The sequence below is a fragment of the Ursus maritimus genome, unplaced genomic scaffold (genome assembly GCF_017311325.1).
Source record: "Ursus maritimus isolate PB19 unplaced genomic scaffold, ASM1731132v1 scaffold_15, whole genome shotgun sequence".
NCBI lineage: Eukaryota > Metazoa > Chordata > Mammalia > Carnivora > Ursidae > Ursus > Ursus maritimus.
The window spans coordinates 39,970,805-39,978,268 of NW_024423897.1; the positions used below are offsets into that span (position 1 = coordinate 39,970,805).

The window sequence follows — 7,464 nt, forward strand, 5'->3', positions numbered from 1 at the left end:
GGTGTGTAGGTTTAAATATTTTTAAAAAGTGAGAATAAATGGAAAGGCATAGAGACTCCTTTACTTAGTTTGGTTATTACTTTGTTCTGCTTCTGCTGCTCAGACTCCTCTTTGGGTGAGTTTTCTTTCTCTTCCTTTGTATCTAAACTTCTCATGGATGTAGGTATGTTCCTTTACTATAATTGCCTTTACCCTCAAGGTTAAGCATGAACTAGGTGGGACCCTATGAACATGAGAGATGGAAGAGTTTTTTTTTCAGGGTGGCTTCTACCTCAGACCTAAAGCTAAAAGTCCAAAAATGGGTTGTTTAGTTTCATCTATGATCCCACCCATGTATCTATAACAGGAGCACAAGCAGACATACTGCAACGAATAAAGGGAGTCCATGTGACTCATATATACTTACTTTAGTCTGCAAAGATTGCATTGAGAATTGGTAAAGAACATGATTCATAATGGGAATTCTGTTCGTAATAAATCCCATCTCTTCATAAAGAATTGAGAGGAAATTAACTCATCATGGTATTTACTGAAAATGTTTGTGTCTTATCTAAGGTCATGTCTATCTGACTGAAAAAGAGCAGACTACATCATTTTCTGCTATACTAATGCCAATATTAATGTCAGTGTGGAGTTTTTCATGGTTGATTTGATCATTTCTTTGAAGATGGACCATTCTTATAAAATGATAACAGACAAGTGGAATCAATTGTAGTGTATTGACAAGGTTTATTGTCTTCTCAGAAATTATTTGAAAAGACAGACCTGTGAATTTCACTTAGGAGAAAACTGACTTTGGTTTTAAAATTTCTTATGCTCTTCGAGTCACCTGCCAGAAACATTTGTATCATTAAGAACATAGTTTAGGTATAATGTGATTAGGGTATTACATATATTGTAGAAATCCAGGTAAAAATGGAGATATTTGAGATTATAAAAGTAAGAAAAAGAAAACAAACATATGAAATGATAATCTCAAAAAAGTTATAACATAATTTTGACTATTTAGGTACTCTTTTGTCTCTAGATGTCCAGTGCTGAATCGTGTGAGCATTGTATTTTGACAGAAACTAACAAACCAGATGAAATCCCATTGAAAATTCAAATGCAGGTAAAGTCACCTGTCTCAAGCCTCTATGCAGAGATGCATATGACAATAGGATAAAAAGGTAGAACAGAAAAATTAATGGAATGACTGAAGCTTCCAGTGCATGTATAGAAAGGGTATCTGGGGATGATCCAACAGGGAGATAAAACAACTTTATATATTTATGCACCCAACATGAGAGCATCCAAATACATAAAACAGTTAATAACAAGAAACTCATAGATAGTTTAGTGAAGATCATCTAAACAGAATCAAAATCAACAAGGAAACAGTGGCTTTGAATGACACACTGGAGCAGATGGATTTGACAGATATAATCAGAACATTCTATCCTAAAACAGCAGAATACACATTCTTTTCAAGTGCACACAGAACATTCTCCAGAATAGATCACATATTAGGCCACAAAACAAGTTTCAACAAATTCAAAAAGATTGAAGTTATATCCTGCATCTTTTCTGAACACAACACTATGAAACTAGAAATCAACCACAAGAAAAAATCTGGAAAGAGCACGAATATTTGGAGGTTAAATAACATGTTACTAAACAATGAACAGGTCAAACAAGAAACTGAGGAAATAAAAAATTACATGAAGAAAAATGAAAATGAAACACAGTGGTCCAAAATCTTTGGGATGCATCAAAAGAGGTTCTAAGAGGGAAGTGTATAGTAATACAGGCCTACCTCGTTTTTTATTTCTTCTTTGATATTTACAATTGTTATTTTATTTTATTTTTTAAAATATTTTATTTATTTATTTGACAGAGAGAGAGAGAGACAGCCAGTGAGAAAGGGAACAGAAGCAGGGGGAGTGGGAGAGAAAGAAGCAGGCTCCCAGCAGAGCACGGAACCCGATGTGGGGCTCGATCCTGGGATCCTGGGATCACTCCCTGAGCCAAAGGCAGATACTTAACGACTGAGCCACCCAGGTGCCCCAATTGTTATATTTTCTTGTTGGATTATCCCCTTTATTAATATATTGTATCCTTCTTTGTCTCTTGTTACAGTCTTCATGTTAAAGTCTGTTTTGTCCAATATAAGTATTACTACCCCACTTTCTTTTGACATCCGTTTGATTGATAAATGTTTCTTTATCCCCTCCCTTTTGATCTGCATGTGTCTTTATGTCTGAAATGAATCTCTTATAGGCAGCATATGGATGGGTCTTATTATTTATTTTTTTTTAATTCATGCTGTCATCCTGTCTTTTGATTGGAGCATTTAGTCCATTTACATCCAGAGTAATTATTGGTAGGTATGTACTTATTGCCATTTTATTACTTAATTTGTGGCTGTTTTTGTAGTTTTTCTCTGATCCTTTCTTCTCTTGCCCTCTTTCATGATTCACTGGCTTTCTTTAGTGGTATACTTGGATTCCTTTCTCTTTATTCTTTGCATATCTATTACTGGTTTTTGATTTATGGTTACCACTAGGTTTGTGTACAATATTTTCTGCATATAGCAGTCTGTATTAAGTTGGTGATCACTGAAGTTTGAACTCATTCTTTACTCCTCTCCCCTCCCTGTCTTGGGTAAATGGTGTCATATTTTACATCCTTTTATTTTGTGAACCCTTGACTGATTTTTACAGATATACTTATTTTTACTGCTTTTGTGTTTCCTACTTTTCATACTCTTACTTAGATCTTTTCTTTCCATTCAAACAGTCCCCGTTTGTAGGTCTGGTTTCTTGTAGGTCTGGTTTAGTGGTCACAAACTCTGTTAGCCTTTGTTTGTCTGAGAATCTCTTTATCTCTTTTTCTATTCTGAATGATAGCCTTACTGAATAGAGTATTCTTGGCTGCAGAATTTTCGTATTCAGCACTTTGAATATATCATGCCACTTCTTTCTGGCCTGCAAAGTTTCTGCTGAAAAACCTGCTGACAGCCTTGTGGGGTTTCCCTTCGTATGTAACTGCCTTATTTTCTCTTGCTGCTTTTAATTCTCTCTCTCTCTCTCTCTCTTTATTTATTTATTTATTTATTTATTTATTTATTTATTTACTGGTTATTTTATTTTTATTCCAGTATAGTTAACATACAGCTGCTTTAAAAATTTTTTTTAAAAATTGTCTCTTTATCACTACTTTTTGCCACTTTAATTACTATGGGTCTTGGTGTGGACCTCCTTGATTGATTTTGTTGGGGAATCTCTGTGCCTTCTGGATCTGGATATGCTTCCTTTCCCAGACCGGGGAGGTTTTCAGCTATTATTCAAATGAATTTTCTGCCCCCTTTTCTCTCTCTCCTCCTTCTGGGATCCTCATAATGTAAATGTCCTTACACTTGATGGAGTTTCTGAGTTCCCTAAGTCTATTCTCATTTTATATATATTTTTTTCCTCTCACCTACTTAGCATGATTACTTTCCATTACTCTGTCTTCCAGGTCACTAATTTATCCCTCTGTTTCCTGTAGCCACTATTTATTCCATCTAATGTATTTTTACTTTCATTTATTGTATTTTTAATCTCTGATTGGTTCTTTTTATCTCTTTGTTATGTTATGAGTCTCTATTGATGTCCTCTACTCTCTTTTCAAGTCCAGTGAGTATCTTCATGATAACTACTTTAAATTCTCAATCAGGCATGTTATTTATACTTGTTTCACTTAGATCTCTGGCTGTGACCTTATCCTATTAGTTCATTTGAGACAAATTACTCTGCCTTCTCATTTTGTCTAAGTCTCTGTGCATGCTTCTCTGTGTCAGGAAAGTCAGAAATGTCTCCTACTCTTGAAAGTAATGGCCTTATGAAGCATAAGTCCTGTAGTGCCTTGAAGTGCAGTGTTCCCTGTTCCCCAGAATGTGGCATTTCAAGGGGTGTCTCCTATGTGTCTTGCATGAACTTTGTTATTTTGTCCTGTCCACTTTTTCCTTCGGTTCAGACATCTGTAGAAGCTCTCTTTGCCTTTTGTGGGCAGTGTTTGGTCCCTGGCCAGGGTGAGTTGTGCAGTTTTAACAAGGTGTTAGCAGGTCTACTTGCGATATGAGATGTTCCATAGCCACTGCTGGGACCTGGGCCATGTGGGTAAGCTGTGCAGTTTTAACAAGGTGCAATTCATTCCTTCTGCAGGGCCCACCACCACCGCTGGCAGGATTGAGGCCCTGCAAAACACACAGGTGGGGAAACACAGTGTTGGCAAGGTTTGTGCCAGTCTCCTGGGTGAGGGGACCCATAGAGTGGAACTGAGGCAAATATGACTGCAAAGGACAGATCCACCAAAGTGCAGTGGGGTGGAAGTCGGTGTAAGCAAGTTAGTTGGCATGTTGGCACTGTGCTTTGTGCTGGGGGGGGGGAGGGAAATGGCACCTGCCAGCTCCTTTGTTTTTGGAGGAGTCTCTCTCCAGGACATACTCTGGAATGAATAAACTACTCTCCCTCCTTTATGTCCCAGGTGTTTTTCACACTGCTGTTTCTACACTGTATTTCCTAGGGCTGTTTTTTTGTGCTATCTCTTTAAGGGTTGGACTTGGTTTCCTATTGCTCTCTGGGTTCTCCCAGAACAGAGCCCACTGATTTGTAAAATTCCAGGCTTTAAGTCCCTCTGGTTGTAAGAACTCAGGATATCTGGCCCCTCTCACTTTCAATGCCAAATGCTATGCGGATTTGTTAACCCCTTCTGGACTCCAGTGTGATAGTAGGTTTCTTGCCTTTCTCCACACCTGTGGCTCCGTCCCTGCTCCACACTCCGTGGGTGGCCATTGGCCTTTTACTCCCCACCACATCTCTGTTCTTCCTACCCTCTTGGATGTGGCATCTTCTCTACCTTCAGTTATGGAGTTTGTTCTGCCAGTCTTTGGGTCATTTTCTGGGTTACTTATGCTGATGTGTTATCTAGTCGAATGCATGGAATGAAGTGAGCTTAGGTTTCTCTTACTTTGCCATTTTCCCAGCCTCTAACTCAAGAGTGCACTTATCTTGATGAGCGCTGAGTAATATATGGAACTATTGAATCGTTATATTAAAAGAAAAGAGGGATGCCTGGCTGGCTCAGTCAGTAGAGTATGTGACTCTTGATTTTGAGGTTGTGAGTTCAAGCCCCACATTTTATGTGGAGATTACTTATAAAAAATTTTAAAAACCCAAATGATATCTGCATTGATGTAATATCATAGGAAGAGTGATTAATTTTTTACAACAATTTTGTATTTTAATTATGCTTAACTTATAACCAAAAACATATATTATTTTAAAAAATCACTTATAATCCCCACCCCACATGGATTCATCTTGTATTCTCAATATAACAATTTGGTGGTAATAATTTAATGATAAGTCATTTATATAATGTCTTTGGAATTTTTGAGGACTTGAAAGATTAATTAAAATAAAACTATAGGACAAGAGAATGTAGGGATTATGGCACTGACACAAACATAGGAAAATAAAGAAGGGAGCTATAATTTAAGATATATATATGTATATATATATATATATATAGCCTCTACATTCTTTTGCTTGCTTTTAAGTTTCAGTGAAACTGAACACTTTAACTCAGTAGCTTAATTAACAATCAAATAAAGCATATTTGCCCCATGAGCCAGAAACATGTGCTATAGGGACTGAAGGATGCTAAGGCAGGCCCAGTATTGGGAGATGTGGGACTCCTCTGATAGGCAGCTTTGACTTGAGGATGTGCCAATAACTTTGCCAAACTTCTTAAAACCCTCATCCTCTCTACTACCCTTGTACCCAGCTTTTTTTTCTTTCCTCTCCTTTCGCAAGGGGCTTCTTACTGAGTTTCCCTCAAAGATGTTTCCCCTAATAAAGTTTTGCACAGCTAATTCTGTCTTAGTATCATGTGCTTCTCAGAGTATCCAAATAACATAAGTGGTATCAGGAGTTATCCAACAAAACAAGCAATAAGACAGGGACTTAGGACTGGCTTATTCATTGCCTGGTGGGTGAAGAGGACATTGTTCTGTTTGGCAGATGGGGCAACAGTACTCCTTTGTACAATCAATGTTAATTTATCAGGATTACACTGGTGGTGAATTTCATTGGTGGTGACAGGAAAATGTCTGGGTGGAGGTCAGTGCTGTGGCAGGATTTAAGGATTCAGGCATTTGAAAGTTTTGGGTTAACAGCGCCTACAAAGGTAGTGGAGTTGGTTGGTTACTTCCAAGTTGTATCGATGCCCTCCAGAGGGATAATAAGGGACTGAAGGCCGTCAACAAGCTTCGGTAGCTTATGAAGAGGTCCTTATCTTTTGTAGTGAAAGTACAGACAAATCTGTGCAGCAGGCTGAGGATCAAATAGAGTTGCAAAACTCCAGAGATCATTGAATGATCACCCAATGCTCTGCTTTGTTATATGAAGGCAAAGGTGCTAGTTGGAAAAACTGGAAGCCCTGAAACATGAGATAGGACTGTCTTGACGGAGGACCATGAGGATGTGTTTACATATGCCTATGAACATTTTGAGATTTAGAGGTAGACTACCTTTCCTGCGAAAGAGCTATCATTCTTACTGTAGGCCTTGTGGTGGGCTGTGGAGTAGTGGCACAGCACTGCTCTCCTCCACCAGCAGCTGCTTGGTCAGGTGGTGGCTGGCGGCAGGCACTGTGTTCTGCCTGCTGGCCCTGTTGGTTCTGGTTAAACAGATGATGAGCTCGGTCCTGCAGGACATGAACTGTGTATGCCAGCCCCACTATGTGGCTCTCATATGCAGTGCTCGAGGTGCCAGTGCTCTTGGGGAGCTGCTCAGTGACCCTGTGCTGCTGGTCACTGGCCTAATGCTGGCTGGCTGGTCACTGCCCCTGCTCAGCCATTGGCTACCATGCTGTTCATGGGCATAGCCTGGCTGCCTCAGGTTTGCTCTTGTTGCTGGGTTTGCTGCTGTATCTGGTGGGTATGAGTGAACACTGCCTTCCCATCCATGCGGCCATTCCCTCCACCCACAATGGCCATGGTGGCAATGGCAGAGTCTTCAGCATCTTAGGATGGTTGTCTGCTCATTAATGTCATGAGACCACATCTGGCATCGCCATCCTTGTCTGACCCAGCAAGACCCACCTGCCTCAGTGTCCACATAACTGTGCCAGGGCATGAATGAGTGAGTGTGTGTGTGTGTGTGTGTGTGAGTGAGTGTGTGAATGTGTGTTCATGTATGCTCATGCATGTCATGAGGGGAATAGTGAGTATATGTGAACAGTATAGCCCTTCTGTGGGATTGAGTTATGTGTGATTAAGAGGCTATGTGTACCCATACAACCACAACCATGGGAAGGGAAATATGTGTCCCCTTGGAACTTTGTATTTGTGTCCACAGAACTGTCAGAGTCTGTCTGTCTATATCTGGGGTCTCTAGGCCAAGAAGTATTTAGGATCTTTGAAGACTCTTGACCCCTATT

At 39.5% G+C, this 7,464-nt stretch overlaps 1 pseudogene; it reads left to right on the plus strand.

Annotated features, from left to right (window-relative positions):
• Nucleotides 1-7,111, plus strand: part of LOC103664865 — a 67,308-nt pseudogene extending 60,197 nt beyond the window's left edge.
• Nucleotides 7,112-7,464: the final 353 nt, after the last annotated feature.